At 41.6% G+C, this 21,092-nt stretch overlaps 1 protein-coding gene across 2 annotated transcripts in view; it reads right to left on the bottom strand.

The window, feature by feature from the left end:
* The window catches only part of NT5C2 (5'-nucleotidase, cytosolic II), a 95,575-nt gene extending 75,035 nt beyond the window's left edge, over window positions 1-20,540 (bottom strand). For both annotated transcript variants that reach the window (XM_018041159.1, XM_018041161.1), the window contains exon 1: window positions 20,468-20,540. The gene's annotated coding sequence lies outside the window, so the exon portion shown is untranslated. The remainder of the gene's footprint in view (window positions 1-20,467) is intronic.

Below are 21,092 nucleotides of genomic sequence, written 5' to 3'. Positions count from 1 at the left end.
CTCCATGCTTCCACTGCAGGGTTCACAGGTTCGATCCCTGGTTGGGGAACTAGGATTCTGCATACCACAGGAGTGGCCAAAAAGAAAAGACTCTAGTTAAAAACTAGTTTTAAAAACTAGTTTAAAACTACATTTTAAGACTCCTCTATTCCAAAGCTTTTGACTGTGTGGATCAGAATAAACTGGAAAATTCTAAAGGAGATGGGAATACCAGACCACCTCACCTGCCTCTTGAGAAACCTATATGCAGGTCAGGAAGCCAACAGTTAGAACTGGACATGGAACAACAGACTGGTTTCAAATAGGAAAAGGAGTACGTCAAGGCTGTATACTGTCACCCTGCTTATTTAACTTCTATGCAGCATACATCATGAGAAACGCTGGACTGGATGAAGCACAAGCTGGAATCAAGATTGCTGGGAGAAATATCAATAACCTCAGATATACAGATGACACCACCCTATGGCAGAAAATGAAGAGGAACTAAAAAGCCTCTTGATGAAAGTGAAAGAGGAGAGTGAAAAAGTTGGCTTTTCAACATTCAGAAAACGAAGATCATGGCATCCAGTCCCATCACTTCATGGGAAACAGATGGGGAAACAGTGGAAACAGTGCCAGATTTTTGTTTTTGAGCTCCAAAATCACTGCAGATAGTGTTTGTAGCCATGAAATTAAAAGACGCTTACTCCTTGCAAGGAAAGTTATGACCAACCTAGACAGCATATTAAAAAGTAGAGACATTACTTTGTCAACAAAGGTCCGTCTAGTCAAGGCTATGGTTTTGCCAGTGGTCGTGTATGGATGTGAGAGTTGGACTACAAAGAAAGCTGAGTGCCGCAGAATTGATGCTTTTGAACTGTGGTGTTGGAGAAGACTCTTGAGAGTCCCTTGGACTGCAAGGAGATTCAACCAGTCCATCCTAAAGGAGATCAGTCCTGGGTGTTCATTGGAAGGACTGATGTTGAAGCTAAAACTCCAATACTTAGGCCACCTGATGCGAAGAGCTGACTCATTTGAAGACCCTGATGCTGGGAAAGATTGAGGGCAGGAGGAGAAGGGGACGACAGAGGAGGAGAAGGGGACGACAGAGGAGGAGAAGGGGACGACAGAGGATGAGATTGTTGGATGGCATCACTGCCTCTATGGACATGGGTTTGGGTGGACTCTGGGAGTTGGTGATGGACAGGGAGGCCTGGCGTGCTGCAGTTCATGGGGTCGCAAAGAGTCGGACACAACTGAGCAACTGAACTGAACTGAACAAGGTAAAATGTATACTGTATGGCATCCAATAAAAAATTAGTAGCATGCTAAGAAAAAGGAAAATATGATACATAGTGAGAAGAAAAATTAACTGACAAACACACAAATGATAGAATAGTCAAAGCCACTAAATTGTTGTTATTAGTCTGTGTGATAAGTCGCTTCATTCCAACTCTTTGCAACCCTAAGGACTATAGTCTACCAGGCTCCTCTGTCCATGAGGATTCTCCAGGCAAGAACACTGGAGTGTGTTGCCATTTCCTTCTCCAATGCATGAAAGTCCCCATACCAGTCAGAATGGCCATCATTTAAAAGTATACAAATAACAAATGTTGGAGAGGGTGTGGAGAAAAGGGAGCTCTCCTACACTGTTGGTAGGAATGTAAACTAGTGCAGCCAGCATGGAAAACAGTATGGAGGTTCCTTAAAAAATAAAAATAGAGTATTCCCTGGCAGTCCAATGGTTGGGACTCCAACCTTTCAATGTCAAGGGCACAGACAGGTTCAGTCCCTGGCTGGGGAGCTAAGATCCTATGCCACGTGGCACAGCCAAAAAAATTAATTAATGAAAAGGTTCATTTAAAGAAAGAAAGTCCATCCTCTAGCCTGAGGTTTAAAAAAAAAACAACTAAAAACAGAGTTGCCATAAGATCCAGCGATCCCACTCCTGGACCCATATCCAGGGAAAACTATGTAATTTGAAAAGATACATGCACCCTGATGTTCATAGCAGCAGTATTCAAAATAGCCAAAACATAGAAGCAACCTAAATGTCCATCGACAAATGACTAGATAAAGAAAATGTTGTGTGTGTGTGTGTGTGTATAAAATGGGACGTTGTTATTGCTGTTTAGTTGCTAAGATCTGTACAACTCTTTTGCGACCCCACGGGCTGTAGCCCACCAGGCTCCTCTATCCATGGGATTTTCTAGGCAAGATACTGGAGTGGGTTGCCATTTCCTTCTTCAAGGAATCTCCACAACCCAGTGATCAAACCCACATCTCTTGTATTGGCAGGAGGATTCTTTATCACTGAGGCACCAGGGAAGCCCATTTCACAAGCTAGCAAGGTTATCCTCAGAGTCTTTCAAGGTAGGCTTCAGCAACATGTGAACCAAGAACTTTCAGATATACAAGCTGGGTTTCAAAGGGACAGAGGAACCAGGGATCAAACTGCGAACATTTGCTGGATCACGGAGAAAGCAAGGGACTTCCAGAAAAACATCCACTTCTGTTTCACTGACTATGCTAAAGCCTTTGACTGTGTGGATCACAACAAACTGTGGAAAATTCTTAAAGAGATGGGAGTTCCAGACCTCCTTACCTGTCTCCTGAGAAACCTGTATGTGGGTCAAGAAGCTGCTTGAAAACCGGACACGGAACAACAGACTGGTTCAAAACTGGAAAGGTGTATGACAAGGCTGTATATTGCCACCCTGCTTGTTTAACTTCTAAGAAGAGTACATCATGCAAAATGCCAGGCTGGGTGAATCAAAAGCTGGAATCAAAATTGCTGGGAGAAATATCAACAACCTCAGATATGCAGATGATACCCCTACTGGCAGAAAGTGAAGAGGAACTAAAGAGCCTCTTGATGAAGGTGAAAGAGGAGACTGAAACAGCTGGCTTGAAACTCAACAGTCAAATCTATAAGGAAACAGCATTTGTTCACAGACCTCAGTAAAGTGAGGATATGATAGATAAACAATAAATCAACTTACTGTTAGGTTGGCATTACATGTCATGTTCTGAACATTATGGTTTATATGTATATGAGTGATACAAAAATATTTCATTCCCTTTGGAAGTTTAAATATTGACTCTTTGCTTATATATTCCACTTGTCTCTCTTCATGGCTAACAGAGGACATAAATGAAACAAAATTTTATTTTCATATTGTGTTTCCATTAAAGTGTTTTCTATCACTCTTTAGGTGGGAAGGGGGAGATAAGCTACAGTCAGGGGGAAAACATTTGCAGTTCAGTTCAGTTCAGTCGCTCAGTCATGTCTGACTCTTTGCAACCCCATGGACTACCGCATGCCAGGCTTCACTGTCATCCATCACCAACTTCCTGCTCAAATTCATGTCCATTGAGTCGGTGATGCCATCCAACAATCTCATCCTCTGTTGTCCCCTTCTCCTCCTGCCTTCAATCTTTTCAGCATCAGGGTCTTTTCCAATGAGTCAGTTCTTCTCATCAGGTGGCCAAAGTATTAGTTTCAGCTTCAGCATTAGTCCTTCCAATGAATATTCAGGACTGATTTCCTTTAGGATTGACTGGTTTGATCTCCTTGTAGTCCAAGGGACTCTGAAGAGTCTTCTCCAATACCACGGTTCAAAAGCATCAATTCTTCAGCACTCAGCCGTCTTTATGGTCCAACTCTTACAGCATGAGCCCTCATGCTGCAACTACTGAAGCCCGAGTGCCCTAAGGCCCATTGCTCCACAGCAAGAGAAGCCATCATAATGAGAAGCCTGCAACCACAACTGGAGAGCAGCCCCAGCTCCGCAACAAGAGAAACCCTGCACAGCAACCAAGACCCAGCACAGCCAAAAAATAAATTAAATCATTAAAAACAACAACACACAGTAAGTCAAAGAATCTAATTATCAAAATACAGGTAAAATACTTGAACAGACACTTCATCACAAAAGATATACAGATGTCAAATAAGCACAAGAAATGATACTCAACATCATTTATCATCAAGGAAATGCAAATTATAACCATAATGAGATTCTACTACATGCCTATTACAACATCTAAAATTAAAAAGACTGACCAGGGACTTCCCTCATGATCCAGGGGTTAGGACTCTGTGATTCCATTGCAAGGGGCACGGGGTTCAATCCCTGGTCAGGGGACTAAGATCCTGCATGCCATACAGCGTGGCCAAAACAAACAAAAAAAAGATTAACCATGCCAAATTTTATGAAGATATAGAGCAACTAGAACTCTAATACATGGCTGGTGAGAACTTTAAAAAAAAAAAATGGGACAAGCACTTTGGAAAACAATTTGCCGTTTCTTTTTTGTTGTTTTTCTTTTTTGGCCATGCGGCATAGCTGGTAGGATTTCAGTCCCCTGATCAGGGACTCAACAAGACTCACAGCAGGTAAAGCCTAGAATCTTAACCTCTAGGCCACCAGGGAACTCCCAGCATTTCTTTTTTTATTAAATATTTTTTTTTTTTTTGACTGTGATGGGTCTTCCTTGTAGCACTAGGGCATCTCTTTAAATGCAGAGATCAGGCTTAGTTGCCCACCCCCTCCCCAGCCCCCGCATGTGGGATTTTAGTTCCCTGACCAGGGTTCGAACCCACATCCCCTGCATTGGAAGGCAGATTCTCAACCACTGGACCACCAGGGAAGTCCCCCAGTATTTCTTTTAAACATACCTACTCTAGGTCCCAATCTTTCTACTCCTAAGTAACTGTCCAAGAGAAATGAAAGCATACATCCATATATGCCTGTACATGAATATTCATAGCAGCTTTGTTTGCAACAGTCAGAAAGTGAAAACAACCCCAACATCTATGAACAGGTGAATGGATACATATGGTCTTTTATCCACACAATGGAATACAATTAGGCAATAAAAAAGAAAGAACTATTGATATACAACATGAATTAATCTCAAAATTATGCTGAGTGAAAGAAGATAAAAAATTGAGTGTAAACTATATGGTTTTGTTTATATAAAATTCTAGAAAATGCCAACTAATCTGCAGTGATAGAAAGCAGATCAGTGGTTGCCTGGAGTGAGGAATGAGGTGGAAGGGCCCGAGGAAACTTTTGGGTGTGATATGTTCATTACCTCAGCTATGGTGACTGTCTCATGGCTATACACATATGGCAAAATTTATTGTATACTCTAAATATATACAGTTTGTTGTATTTATACCTCAATAAAACTGTTTTTAAAAAGGCAGGCTTTTCTTTCCCTCTTTCCTTACAAATTAGAAGTAGCAATTATACTAACAAAAGAGTTCCTCCATATATTTTAATTTCTTTTTCTATTACTTTCTTCAAATTATTTGTAGGAAAAATTCAAAGCACCTTCTTGGATCATTCATGGACTAAACAAAACATATTTTATTTTAAAAAGTCAAGTTACAAAGTCTCAGCAAAGGTAACATAAAAATTTATTCAACAAAAAACATAAAAATAAATGATTAACCATATAATCATTGATATGAAATAAAATCTGCCGTGAAGTCTATACAGTTTTGTGAAGGCTAAGGGGCGAGATTTTCTTAGATCATCTTCAAAAAGCTCCTTACTTGACAGTTTTCCTATGATCTTATCTAACACACACAAGTGTTACTGTAACAGACTTTTGGACTCTCTTCACAGAGCCAGCCTATCTAATGCTGAACTATTTTTCATAGCAACAATAAAATTACAGATGATTATCATATGGCAAAAAAAAGAGTGGTCCAATAAATAGGTAAACATTTTGTTTGTCGCCTGTTTACAGTGTCAAGCTTAAGAGTAGTTTTTTCAGTAAGGTACAGCAGTGACTAATGTTGAATAAAAGGCTCAAATTTTAGTTTCTTTCAAGCAATAGTGGCACAGCTTATACTGAAACAGTACTTTGCTTCAATATAAAATATCCAGCCTGCAAAGTAGTTGTATCTGAAGAGTAACAACTGAACTCTCAGGCATTCAAAATACTTTAGTATCACACTTCAAAAATATTTTCCAGGCAAAACATACATATTTATGGTTCCCTTCACCACCAGTACCACCCTCCCCCAAACAAAGGGAAACCAGCTGCCCCCAAAGCTCTAGGCAACTTCTGAAAACAGGAAGCAGAGTAACTGAAACGGCAGGGTAAGCCTTGTGAGTAATCTGCAGCCTGGTTAGCAAGGCCATTTTAACGTCTGTTTCAGGTCATGCCAGTAGCTCACTTGGAAAGAAGTGAGTAGCACTTCAATACAGTACGTAGCACAGATCCATCAGGCAAAGTGTTTAATTCACACAGCAATTTGAACCAAATATTCATTTTTCAGTGGTATAAGTGTGTCACTATAGGCAATATATAATGATAACAGTAACACGAACACTTAGTGTTCTACTAAATTTCACTGCAAATTATTTTGTGTTTGCAATATAAAATTAGGAATTTATAAGTTTTATAATCAACCATTCTCATTCTAAGAACAATGAACACTGCTCTGAGACTTGAATGGAAAGGATACTTTTAAATGGCTTTTTCAAATTTCCTCACTTTAGCCTGAAATTTATTTTCAAAAACACAACTTTCATTGTATATTGCGCTGTGCTCAGTTGTGTTCGACTCTTTGCAGCCCCATGGACTGCAGCCAGCCAGGCTCCTCTGTCCACGGAATTTTCCAGGCCAGAATACTGGAGTGGGGTGCATTTCCTACTCCAGGGGATCTTTCCAGTCTAGGAATCGAACCTGTGTCTCTTGTGTCGCCTGCTCACCTGCGCTGGCAGGCGGACTCTTCATCATTAGTAACTGAATATTACACATATTAAACTACTATAGTTTACTATAGTAAATTGAAAAAGAAAAGTTAAAGCTATATTGTTCATATGTACGCCTGGTATCACACTAACATTTTACACATGACTCTTGATAATCCTAATCCTTGACAGATGAGCAGTAAAACCAAGAAAGTGTAGAGGTACATTAGTTGGTTACATCAGTATGTTGCCATCAAGGGACCCTTCTGTAACAAGACCACAAACCAATTTACTTACAAATACAGTCCCTGGAAAACAAGGGAAGCCAGATCCAAATTAATTTGTCTAATAATTTGTCTAATAATACCACTAAAAATCTAAATCACTGTTTATGTAGTTAATAGGGCCACCCCTAAATCAAAGAACAGCACTTTGAAATAAAATACAGCTTTGCAAGTATTCTTGTAACCTTTGTTTCTTCTAATCATAAAACACATGAAAGACAATAATCACATAATTTAAGATGAAGGAATATTAATTTCTCCCCAAAAGTAAGACTCCTTGGGTGGTGGTGGTGGTTTAGTTGCTAAGCCGTGTCCGACTCTTGTGACCCCGTGGACTGTAGCCTGCCAGACTCCTCTGTCCATGGGATTCTCCAGGCAAGAATATTGGAGTGGGTTGCCAACTCCTTCTCCAGTAAGACTCCTTAAAAGTGTGTTATGTATAAACGTTAAATGTTTCATTAACTTCTATCTTTTTAGTTTATAAGGAAGAGTTTTCTGCTCATTTTTCATTCACAGTTCTTTATATCATTTGCCCATATTTTACATTTGTGTAAAAGACTAAGTTTACACATCAAGTGATACAGATGGCTAACAAATTCCAACTAATAAAATCTCATTTACCTATCCACACATATCACTAGCTATTCTCTTACCCTATTTTATTTTTCTTTTTTGAAGATTGACACTTCTAGATTTAACATATTTGACAGTTTTGTACTGCCAAGTCATTTTCTCTAAAATGCAAGCTCCCCTAGGCTAAGGCTTGTTTTGTGCACTGCTGTAGCCTCAGTTCCCTGAAATGCAGACTTGAAATACACAGGCAGAAATAAACTCTTATACCTCTACATTTGGAGCATTTTGCTTTCAGAAGCTAATTTGTGTTCACCTGAAAATGCAAGAATATTACACAGGTTCTTTTTAATGCCCTAAATCACTCTTCATGAAATCTTACTCTTAGTTCAGAAACGCATAAGATTTTTAGTTTGATTACTAAAGTATTTTGCTAACATTTCATCAGCAGGCCTTGGAACAAAAGGTTCCCTGTTCTCTGATGGAAAACAACAAAACTGAGAAGAGATCTTGTCAAATAAGAAATGTACTACCTGTTGCCAGGACAATTTGTTTTTCTTCTTTAAGCAACAACATGCTCGAAAATGTGAATGTATTGCATGTGTTCCTAAACTTCCAAAAACAGACCAAAAAGACCCGAATTTTATGTTATCCTCAACACTTTACAGCTGCTACTCCTAGAATTCCATTATCTTTGCCACATCACACAGAATTCATCCATACATGAAGGTTGCTTTCAACTGAATGTTCTGAGTAATACCAGACCTTCAACAATACCATAGTTGTGGACAGAAAGGAACAAGAGAGCATGTTAAGAAAGCATTTTAAATGACCGCTTGAGAATATGTAGTACAGCAGCCCCCTAACCCTCATCCAAGAGGGGATACGTTCTGAGACCTCCAGTGGATGCCTGAAACTGGACAGTATGGAATGCCATATAAGCTGTATTTTCCCCATACATGTATACCTACAATAAAGTTTAACTTACAAATTAGGCACATCAAGAGGCACATTAACCACAATACCTAATAATAAAACAATTCCAACAATACAACTGTAACAAAAGTTATGTGAACGTGCTCTCTCACTCAATATCTTCCTCTACCGTACTCATACTTCTTCTGGTGATGACATATGATGATAAAATGCCTAAGTAATGAAATGCACAGTGTTAGTTAGGCTACTCTTGATCTTCTGATGATACGTCAGGAGGAGGATTATTCTGAATTACTGGGCCATAAGGAGGTCAATGACTGGGGATCCCGGACACGATGGTGCAAGATTTCACCACATAACTCAGAATGGCATACTCACATTACAAAATCTAAAACTTATGAATTGTTTATTTCTGGAACGTAATATTTTCTGGCTGTGACTGCAGGTAACTGAAACTGTGGAAAGCAAAACTGTGGATGACGGGGGACCACCATATGACTTTTATTTCTTCAAAACACTGCTATAATTATCTAAGGTCAAAAGCATAAAGGTAACAGAGCTGAACTGTTTTTGCATTCAGCTAACACATAATACTTTGCAATGGATGATTTAGTAATGATTCATGAATATCCTTTTAAAAAGCTGATGGGGACTTTCCTGATGGTCCAGTGGTCAGGAATCTGCCTTGTGGTACAGGGGGTACAGGTTCAATCCCTGTTCCAGGAATGAAGATCCCATGTGCTGCAGGGCAACTAGGCCTAAGAGGAGCAGCTACTGAGCCTGAGCACTCTGGAGCCTGGGCACCGCAATAATCACTATGATAGTTCTACTTTTTTATTATCTACATTCATATATATGGCTTAGTTCACTTATTTGATGAAAATTCGGAGATATGGGACTTCCCTGGTAGTCTAGTGGTTAAGATCAGCCTTCCAATGCAGCGGACACAGATTCAACCGCTAGTCTGTGGAGACCCCACATGCAGCAGAGCAACTGAGCCTATGCGCCACAGTTACTGAAGCCCATGCTCCCTAGGAAACAGCAGCCCACTCCAGTGTTCCTGCCTGGAGAACCCAGGGACAGGGGAGCCTGGTGGGCTGCCGTCTATGGGGTCGCACAGAGTCGGACACGACTGAAGCGACGCAGCAGCAGCAGCCGCAGCATGCTCCCTAGAGCTGGTGCTCCGCAACAAGTGAAGCCACTGCAATGAGCAGCCCTCAGGCAGCAAGGAACACCCAATGCAGCCAAAAAAATAAACAATTTTTAAAAATTCAGAGATACGTATAAATTCAATGTTTTAGTAACGCTAACATAATAATAGCTAACTTCCCCAGTGGCTCAGAAGTAAAGATTCACCTGCCAATGCAGGAGACATGGGTTCGATCCCTGAGTGGGGAAGATCCTTAGGAAAAAGAAATGGCAACCCACTCCTGTACTCTCGCCTGGGAAATCCCACAGACAGAGGAGCCTGGCAGGCTACAGTCCATGAGGTCGCAGAAGAGTTGGACACGACTTAGCAACGAAACAACAATAAAACATTTATTTAGCGCTCACTTTTTTTTCATGTATTAGTCTAAGCTCTATACATATTTTATCTGACTTCTCACAACAACCATATGAATTAGGTACCATTATCTTCATTATGCAAAGAAGAAAACAGCATAGAGAAGTTAAATAATTTGACCAAGATTATAGAAACAAACTTGTAGTAAGGAGTGCAGATTCTGGAGCCATTCTGACCAAGCTTAAAACTTGGTTCAAATGCTTATTAGTTCTGAAACTGAGCAAATTATACAATCACCTCAGTTTTTTCTACTCCAAAATGGTTAGTTTGAACAAGGATTTAATGCATCGATAAGTGCAACATACTAAGAACAGTGGCTCGCACACAGTGCATGATAAATTATATTTATAATACTAGAGACCACAATGTTTCATACTTATGACTTCTGCACAATGTAATAAATACTTTATGTTTGAAGGAATGTTATAGTAGGTTTCTACTTTTAGAGTCCAAACTTCAGAGTGCCAATTAAATGCCAAAGGCTATACAATTTCACACATTTTTTCATGTCAATCTAAGTATCCTAAATATAACCTACTGTATATAGGTTTCTTTCTTTCCTGAAAGCTCTCAGTTCCTCCTAGGATTACTTCATCAAACCTATTGCAAAAGTCAATAATTTAAGGCTAAGAATACAGCATTCACTGATTTCAGATTTGTGAAAGATCCCTATGTTACATCTTCATGTTATTTACAGCAAGATATCATGCTGAAACTCCTAAAAACACATCTTAAAATGTTCACAATTGTCACACAGAATAATTGAGCTGTTTCAACCTCTACACATTTAGCACGGTTCAGATAATGCAAAATTTTCACAATTTAGTGCATAACAAAAGCCATGCAGTCTTTAAAATTTGCAGAGTAATTTCATAACAAACACAATGGCAGAAAAAGAATGTGTAACACAAATGCTAATTGAACACATTAAAGCAGAAAAAATAACATCTAAGCCTAAATATAAAAAAAGCAAAACCATATAACTTTTAGAAAATAAAAAATGGTGAAAAGCCTTATGACATCAAGGTGGAGAAGACTTTCTTGGATAATAAACACAAACCATAAAGAAAAAAATGGACAAATTTGACTAGGTTAAAATTTATAGTTTATACCTGCCAAAAACATTTGGTCTGAATTTAAATACCCAAGGAAATGATCAGACAAATCCAAATTGAGGGACGTTCTATAAAACGACTGACCTAGACTCTTCAAATATCATCAATATTATGAAAACAAACAAAAATCTGGGGCTTTGTTGTGGATTAAAGGTAACTAAAGGGACATGGTAACTAATGCAACCCATCCCTGAAAGTGAACCAGGGATGGGGCTGAAGAATAACTATAACTATAAAGGTCATTATTGGGACAACTGAGAAATTTTTAATACGCACTGTATGAGAGAGAGACAGAGACAGTGCACTAAGTCGTGTCCGACTCTTGTGACCCCATGGACTGTAGCCTGCCAGGCTCCTCTGTCTATGCAATTCTCCAGGCAAGAATACTGGAGTGGGTTGTCATTTCCTTCTCCAGGGGATCTTCCTCACCCAGGAATCGAACCCAGGTCTCCAGCATTGCAGGCAGATTCTTTACCGACTTGGGGGGGGGGCGGGGGAGGGGGTGTAAGAACAAGAAAGCAAACAGAACTGGGTGGACAGAGTGGAATGATTAAGATTAATGGGGCTCTAACTGGATCCATTTTGCCATGGCTCCCTGGCCCTCGCGGGCTCTCAACAATCACACGAGATTTTCGGAATGCACCACACAGAATTGATTAGTGAAAGGATATACCACATAGAGCTGATTTGTTAAATATCACCCCTCCCTTACCCTCTGCCTCCAACATACTCCCTAGAGTACTACAAGCAGGGAAGACCTAAACTATTGGGAGGAATCCCTAACACTTTTCCAGAGTAGAATTCGGCTAAGTCCAAAAAGGGTCCTTCTTTTAAGAGGTTTGGGAAACTAGACACTGCATATTTATTAGCACTGGCGACGTTTGTTTGGAGCAAATTCAGCTCCAGGAGCTGCACGGTTGAATGCAGGAGGGGTTCCACCAATTGCTCCAATTCCTCCCATTGTAGCAGCTTGGCCAAAGCGTTCAGTTGTTGGTGGGGTCAATCCCAAGGCTCCATCTGGCACCATTGTGGCTGGTCCTGGAGGAGCTGGGGTGCCAGCTGGCCCAGGAGCAGGGGGCATGGCGCCTCTGTTGCTTATGCCCATAGCACCTCCCACAGCCATCTGACCCATCCATATCTCTTGCTCTGTTGCATCAGGGAAGGTTCCCTCGAATCCTTCCTGCTGTCGTTGCATCATTTCCTCTTGTTGCCGCCACATCTCTTCCTCACGGCATCTGCGCTCCTCTCCTGCCTGAGCTCCAGCTGCTTTCGGTTTTGCACTTCTTGATTGTGCAGCTCTTCCATCCTCCGAAGTTCTTCTTGACGCCTCATCAAATCCTGCCTCATTAGCATGACCTGGTGCTCATGGCGAGCAGCCTCCATCTCCATCTTCTCACGAACTTCCTTGATGTCTCGGTCCACTTGATCCTGCTGCTGCTTTTCCATCTCAATAAGTGCCTTCCAGCGCATGGCATACTCATACTCAAAGGAGCCAGACTGTGCAAATCTGGGTGGCTCTTCTCACTCTTTGTGAATACTGTATATTAGATTAGATTAGATTATACTGTATTAGAGTATATTGTATTCATATTAAATGTGATAATTATACTGTAGGTTTATAGGCCAAATTGCTTTTAGGATATTTAAGGATTAATATATCTTTTGAGAGACGAAGTGTCATGATGTCTACAACTTACTTTTAAACGGTTTAGAGAAAAAAATCTGTATATGAAAGAAAACAAACATGGCAGTGTTAACAACTGGTGAATCCAGGTGAAAGGTGTAAGTGTATTCACTGCGCTTTTCTGTAGGGCTGAAATTTTTCAAATAAAAAGTTGGAATAAAAATGTAAAACTTAAAAAGAACTAAAACTTGGGCTTCCCAGGTGTCTCAGTGGCGAAGAATCTGCCTGCCGATGCAGGACATATGCTGATCAGGGAAGACCCCACATTCGGCAGCGTGACTAAGTCAGCGCGCCACAGCTACTGAGTCAGAACTATCGAGCCCAGGAGCCCCGCGCAGCCACTGAGCCTGTGTGATGCAACTCCTGAAGCCCGCATGCCCCAGAGCCTGTGCTCGGCAACGAGAAGCCGCTGCAATGAGAAGCCTGTGTACCGCGATAGAGGGCAGGTGCTGCTCTCCACGACTAGAGAAAGTCCACGCATTAACAAAGACCTAGCACAGTCAAAAATTAATAAACAAATAAATTTTTTTTTAATGTAAAACTTGGGACTTCCCTGGGGGTTGTGACTAAGACTCCGAGTTCCCAATGCAGGAGCCCTGGATTTGATCCCTGGTCAGGGCAAAAACAATGTTAAACACCATCACTAGTCATTAGGGAAATGCAAACTAAAACCACAAAGAGATATCACTGCTCACCTGACAGAAAAGTTATTATCAAAAAAAAAAACAAGAAATAACAAGTGCTGGTGAGGATGTGGAAAGAAAGGAACCCTCCAGGGCCCTGGATTTGATCTCTGGTCAAATTCTTCACCACTGAGCTACCTGGGAAGCCCAAGTTTACATGTTTTTTTTTTAAGTTTTACATTTTTATTCCAACTTTTTATTTGAAAATTTTCAGTCCTACAGAAAAGTACAGTGGTAGTTCAATGAATACACTTACACCTTTCACCTGGATTCACCAGTTGTTAACACTTTGCCACAACTAAGACCCAGTGTAGCCAAATACATAAATCAAATAAACATATTTTTTTAAAAATGTAAAACTCATGCACAACAAAAAGTAAAGAGCAATCAAACACTGAGAGGACATTGCAATATCATAACAGGGAGAGTATTAGTATAAAGTAGAGATAAGCAGCTGCAAACTAATGATGGAAAAGAAAATAAGCCAACAGAAAAAAAAGAATGAAGGATATGAACAGCAATTACAGAGAAGAAAAATCTTACAATAAATGGATGCGAACAGAATAAATCATTACAATAAACGGAAAAGCAAGTTAAAATGAATTGAGCTTGATTTTAAAATTGAAGAGTCTGACAATATCCATGTTTGCAAGGATGTGGCAAAATGGGAACTCTCACAACTTGCTGATAGGTATTTCCTGTTTAGTACTTTGGAAAATAATTCGGCCCTATCTAATGAAGGTGAAGATCCTCATACTCTACTGCTGCTGCTGCTAAGTCGCTTCAATCGTGTCCGACTCTGTGCGACCCCATAGACAGCAGCCCACCAGGCTCCCCCGTCCCTGAGATTCTCCAGGCAAGAACACTGGAATGGGTTGCCATTTCCTTCTCCAGTGCATGAAAGTGAAAAGTGAAAGTGAAGTCGCTCAGTCGTGCCCAACTCTCTGCGATCCCATGGACTGCAGCCTACCAGGCTCCTCCGTCCATGGGATTTTCCAGGCAAGAGTACTGGAGTGGGGTGCCATTGCCTTCTCCGCCTCATACTCTACAACCTAATGATTCCCTAGGCTTAGAATTCTCTTCCACATCTGTAAATAACATGACACGTCGAAGAATGTTTATTACAGCACGGTTAACAATAGCAAAAAAGGCAGAAACCCCTACATGTTCATAAACAAACTGGATTATCCACATAATGCAGTATTATAGAGCAATTAAGATGAACGAACTAAAGATATATCTATCAACATGGATATGCAGCAAAAACCATGTTAAACAACATCACTAATTATTAGGGAAATGCAAATTAAAACCACAAGGAGATATCACTGCTTATCTGGCAGAAAAGTTATCATCAAAAAAAAAAAAAAAAAAACAAACAAGAAATAACAAGTGCTGGTGAGGATGTGGAGAGAAGGAACCCTCATATACTGTTGGTGGAAACATAAATTGGTACAGCCACTATGGAAGACAGTATGAACATCCCTCAAAAAATTAAGAAGAGAACTACCATATGATCCGGCTTCTAAGGCTATCTATCCAAAGAATATGAAAACACTAATCTGAAAAAAGATACATGCACACCCCTATGTTCATTCTGGTATTATTTACAGTAGCCAGGACTGCAATCAATGGATGAAAAGATGTGGTATATAATACATATGTACACAATGGAATAGTACTCAGTCATGAGACAATGAAATCTTGACACGTGCACTAACACTGATGGACATCAAGGATATTATGCTAAGTGAAACAAGCCAGATGGAGAAAGACAAATACCATATGATTTCACTCATATGTGGACTATAAAAAACTAATAAACAAACAATAAATAAACCAACTCAAACAAAAACACAGATAGAAAAGAGTACTAGTGACCACAGGGGCAGTGGCAGAGGAAAAGGGAAATGGGTAAAGGTGATCAATGGAAACTACATTTTTGGTGGTGAGCAAAGTGTATACAGAATTGGAAATACTATATTCGTGAAACTTATATAATGCTATAAATCAATGCACGTCGATAAAATAAATTTTAAAAAGAACAGCCTCAATATTGGGATAGACCTGGAAACACAGGCTCGGCTAGAAGTCAAACATAGCCCCCCTCCAAAAAACATACTCCCCCCAAAATCTTCATATGGGGACTTCCCTGGTGGTCCAGTGATTAAGAGTTCGCCTGCCAATGAAGGGGACAACATTTCGATCCCTGGTCCAGGAAGTTTCCATATGCCATGGGGCAACTAAGCCAGTGTGCCGCAACTACTGAGCCTGCTCTCTGCAACAAAAGAAGCCACCGCGACAAGAAGCATTTGTACCACTAGAGAGGAGCCCCGGCTTGCCACAACTAGAGAAAGCCCAAGCACAGCAATGAAGACCCAGCACAGCCAAATAAACCAATCAAAAAATTGAAAAAATCTTCGTATGAGCTTCTTTCATCAATGCTTTATCATAAAATATCTTCAAAAATATAGACAATGAATCAAAAACAAGTTTTTTATTGTGCATAGTACATTAAACAAGAGAATCATGTGCATAACACATTAAACAAGAGCATATACCCTTCTATGGATACGCACATATTAGTAAAAGTATACAAATATAATGGGAATAATTACCAAATTCATGAAAGGGCAAAAGAGAGGAACAGTATCAGCAAGGGTTCATACAAGCCTTAACTGCATTGGTAATTTTATCCCTTTGAAAAACACAGCAAATTGAAAAGAGAGACTACACAATTAGAACATGGACTAATATGGGGGGGGGGGAGAAACACTAAATATGAACTGTAATTAAGATGATTACATTATATTCTGTATTTTAAAATATTTCATGTTTTTAAATAAATTTAAAATATTAAAGAAATCCCATTAAATTGAACCAAGAAGCATTAGAAAACATGTACTCCATGGACATCTGAAAGGGAAACATACCAACACAGTGGTCCCTCAGAATCCACGGGGGCGCTGGTTCTAGGACACACACCCCCTCGTCACAGACACCAAAATTCCCAGATATAAGGAGCTCAAACTCCTTATATAAAATGGCACAGTACAGTAGTCCTTCTGATTTTTCCCCATTTGCAGCCAGATACGACAGGCCTACTATATCCAACAAATTTGCTGATATGTATATTTTTGCTGCTGTTAAGTCATGTCCAACTCTCTGGGACCTCATGGATGCCAGGCTTCTCTGTCCTCCACTATCCTCTGGAACTTGCATGTATATTTTATATGTACATATATGTATTTTATATATACATATAAAATAAACAGGGACTTCCCTGGCAGTCCAGCGGTTAGGATTCTGCACTTCCACTGCAGGGGCCACGGAGTCAGTCCCTGGTCGGGGAACAAGGAACCCACAGTATATATTCAACCATTAAACTTCAGGCACCAGATTTCAACCTTCTCTTTCCAAGGAGACCCTGACACAGCAGGCTTTTTCATCTCACGCTCTTGATAATGCTTTCCAACCAAAAGAAACACACAAGAGAACAAATAGTTCAACACTGAGTCAACTGAATTTTGATTCTGTATTTCACCAAAATGGGGGGTCATTTTGCTGCTCTGCTTGCCATTTTGCTGGCTGGGCGGGACGCGGTACTGCTGAAGTTCTTTTTCATGAAAAGGAAAACAGCCACTGCAAACTTTGGTAACCAATCATAGGACACAAATTTCACGATATTTGCTTTAAGGTAATTGCTTCAAATGGTAAAAAGTAACATAACATTTACTCTGTTCAAATGACAAGGACTTAACACTCCATAACAATTTGCTATCAATTTCCTTAAGACAAGTAACTTTTTCAGGGCTAAACTTTCAAAATGAAACAAACACCAGCTACTTGTAAATAAGGGCTATCTTGCTTCATTAATCCTGTTCTATCTGCAAGAAACCCATGTAACCTATCTTGTGAATAGTTTACTCGAATTTCTCTCTCCAGTTTTACTTCATACTATTGATCTACCAAACTCTTTGTTTTAGTGAGAGCAATCTATTCAGCAAACCTTCAATATATCCACTTTTGCATTTTTTCCATACTCTCAAGTGTCACTTTCTGTTTTCCCTGATGCCACCAACCAACAGTAATCTCTCCATTTTGAACCAAATAAATAAATAAATACACACACTAATAGCTAACATTTATAGAGAATTTAATGGGTTCTAGTGTTACTTCAATGGAATTATCCCATTGAACCCACACAACTCTGTGAAATTTGTTCTATTTTTACCCTTTTTCATGGTGAGAGAAACTGAGTGAAGTTCTCTTAAGGTTAATTCTCCAAGGGTGCATAAATGGTATAGCAAGCCAGGTCTCAAACACAGACTCCAAAACCTAGGCCCTTAAACATATGTGATGCCATCTCCTGGCTCAATGCCTTTGTACTGACCACCTTTACTGCTCATACATCATTTAATATATGTCCTGGAGATATTTAACATTTTGTGTTCCGACATGTTGCCTAAGCAGCTCAAAATATTACATTCATTCAACAAAAATTTACTGAGAGCCTATATGCCAGGCACCAGTGACTACTAGGCATAAAATCATGTTATGGAGCCTCCACAAAAGAAAAGTACATGAATTCTCTAGATACATGGATGACATCCAGATATGTGGGGAAGTGCAAAATTTAAAATATGTAAAAGGAATTGTAACTACATTAAAAGTTATATTTACATAAAAACTGGAAAAGGGGCATCCCTGGTGGTCCAGTGATTAAGAATCTGCCCTTCAATGCAAGGGACGCTGGTTCGATCCCTGGTCCCGTGGGAAGATCCCACATGCTTCAGTGTAACTAAGCCCTGTTCACCACAACTACTGAGCCCACGTGCCGCAACTAGTTAAGTCCACTGTGGCTGTGCTCCACAACAAGAGACGCTGCTCATCAGAACCGGAGAGTAGCCCCTGTCTGACACAGCTGGAGAAAAACCCATACGGCAGTGAAGACCCACCACAGTCAAAAAATAAATAAATCTTAAAAAAATAAAAGAACTATAAAAGATATTTGTCACAAATAATGTGATAAAGTTGGGGGGATTTTTTAACTATTAAATTTTGCTTTGCAGTAAGAAAGACAACCAATAAAAAGATGTACTTTAAAAACAAGTTTTATGCCCTCTCTTTACCTCATTAAGCAGTAGAAATTAGAAATAGCCTAGAGGCAGATGAACCTTCAGCCAACATTCCACTTACTCTGGCTTTCTTTAGGAAGTTACAACCTGAAATAACTAATCAGGTTTGCAGATACCCTTTGTAAATACCTATATAAATCTTCTTACAATTATAAACTTTTGGAAACCTGTAGCCAATTATAAATTTTCAAACAATGGAATCAAATCTTGGAGCTGAATGAACCCTTGCTGAGCATCTCCTTAGGCTCTCATTTTACAGATTAGTTGACCATTAAATTCTAAAATCTAAATTCTGGGTTGATGAGAATAATGCAGCAAGCTATACCAAAATGTAGTGGCTTATACTGCAATAGAAAAGCATTTCCAAAATAAAGTTTATGCACACTAGCATCAGCCCAGCATGTGGAGTTCTGCTTTTAATTACAAGCTGTGTCTTAAGAACTTAACCTCTTCAGGCCTGGATGCCTTCATCTGGAAAAATTCTAACCATGTTGAAAAGCGTCGAGATAAATATCTGAAAGGACCTCAGTAACATTACGGTTCTACGATAAATGGCATGGGTTTGGGTGAACTCCGGGAGTTGGTGGACAGGGAGGCCTGGAGTGCTGAGGTTCATGGGGTCGCCAAGAGTCGAACACGACTGAGCGACTGAACTGAACTGATAAATGGCACTCTTTCACATTACAGTTACCAGAGTTTGCATCTACTGCTTTAAGAGGCAAAATGAACAGTATATAAACAATATGAAACAAGTTTAATCATGAAGAATCGGGACACGCACACGCACGCACAAAAACAACCCTATAATGGTGACTAGTCACTGCAGAGCACGGCTCTTACAATGCATCCTCAAAACAAGGGCCCAAAGCTTCGCCACATCTGACACCCAACTCTACCTACTTGCCTTTAAAAGCTAAGGCCTACCACAGTCAAAGCCCCCAAACGTCATGCTTGTAACTACAGCTTCAGGCCTCAGATTCGCATCTCACTCTGGGCTCTCAAGGGCTTCAGGGGTCCCCAGGAAAAGAATGCACTGCCACCAGACAGTTGGCCCCGGACTCGAGAGCCACTGGGAAAGAACTAGCACGTTTTCCGTGGCGGCTTGCAATTCGAAGTGAGCTTTCCAGGAAGTGCTGCAAACGACCAAACTGGCATGTGGGCTTTCAGTTGGCAATTTCTGGTGGTTCTTGCTACAACGCAGTCAACCTTGCATCCTAACACACAGCTGCCCGCTACTTCCTCGGGGGGTCGACCGGGAACGCGCACGGGGTGGGGAGGCCCATTAACTTGGCGGAAAGGCAGGCGTCGGGTGCGGACGGGAGGAAGCCAGGCGTCGGCAGGAAAAAATAAGCTGAACTGAGTAAAGGGGTGTCCGCCAGAGGTGGGATGGTGGCTACCACCAGCGTGAGGGAAAAGCGGAGAAACGGGCCGGAACGCGGCAAGACTGACTGCGGAGGCTAGGGCCCGCGCTCAGAGAGTAAGGCGGGTCCCGGCGAGCCCAAGGCCGGGAACAATGGCGCGAGCGTGACGTGGGGCCGGGGGTGTCGCCGCGGCGCAGAGGAAGGGGCTGCTCTGAGGCAGGGGGCGACCTGGGGTTGGGGGTGTGCGGAATCTGGGGTGCGGGGTCCGCGGCGCGCACTCAGACCAGAGCGGCCTGAGGGGCGCAGCAGCCGAGTAGGACCGTTGCGGGGACAGGTGGGGGGCCCTGGCCCAGGTCGCGCGCTCTGCCGCGCACACTACCTCGCTCCCTCGCCCGCCCGCTCCTTCCCCGCCCGCCCGCGGGTCCCGCCGCACTCACCGGTCCCGCCGCACGGCAGCAATCCCAGCGCGCAACTGCCGCAGCCTCCTGGGCGCGCGCTCTCCCCGCCCCCGCCGCCCCGGCCCCGCCCCCTGCTCGCGCCCTGCCAGGGACCAGCGCGCTGTTCCGTCCCCCAGCTCCGCCGCAGAACCCGGCCGCCGCGACGCTCCCTGGCCACGCTGCGGGAGTGCGGGCGCGAGGCGGGCCTGCGTCCCGGTCCCTCGCGCGGTCCTGGGGATCGTCAAATAACAGAACATCGCCTGCTGCTGAGCTGTGGAGTGACGCACGTTGACAACCCTTCCATGTCCCTTAGGTCTCCATCCCTAGGCCTTCTGCAGGGCCCTGGAATACTTCACTGACACTCCGAAGCTTACCCTTAGCGGGGTGGAGGCATCTGTTTTTCCCACTCACAGAATCTTCCAGACGAAAGGACCTCAAAAAGTCCTCTGGCCCAAACTACGCCTGAGTCCCAATAATGACTAAAAGTACGACTTTGAGGTTTGTCAGAAAGGGTTGGAGTCTCCGTTCCACAGCTCGCCAACTGTGTGATCTTGTGCGATATACCTGAGTTCATCATACCACTTCCCTCATCCTTAATACAAGTGTTAATACATCCTTAACAACA

Source organism: Capra hircus, chromosome 26 (assembly GCF_001704415.2).
Source record: "Capra hircus breed San Clemente chromosome 26, ASM170441v1, whole genome shotgun sequence".
Taxonomy (NCBI): Eukaryota; Metazoa; Chordata; class Mammalia; order Artiodactyla; family Bovidae; genus Capra; species Capra hircus.
The sequence above is the reverse complement of the archived record's forward strand: the minus strand, read 5'-3'. Positions and strand labels throughout refer to the sequence as shown.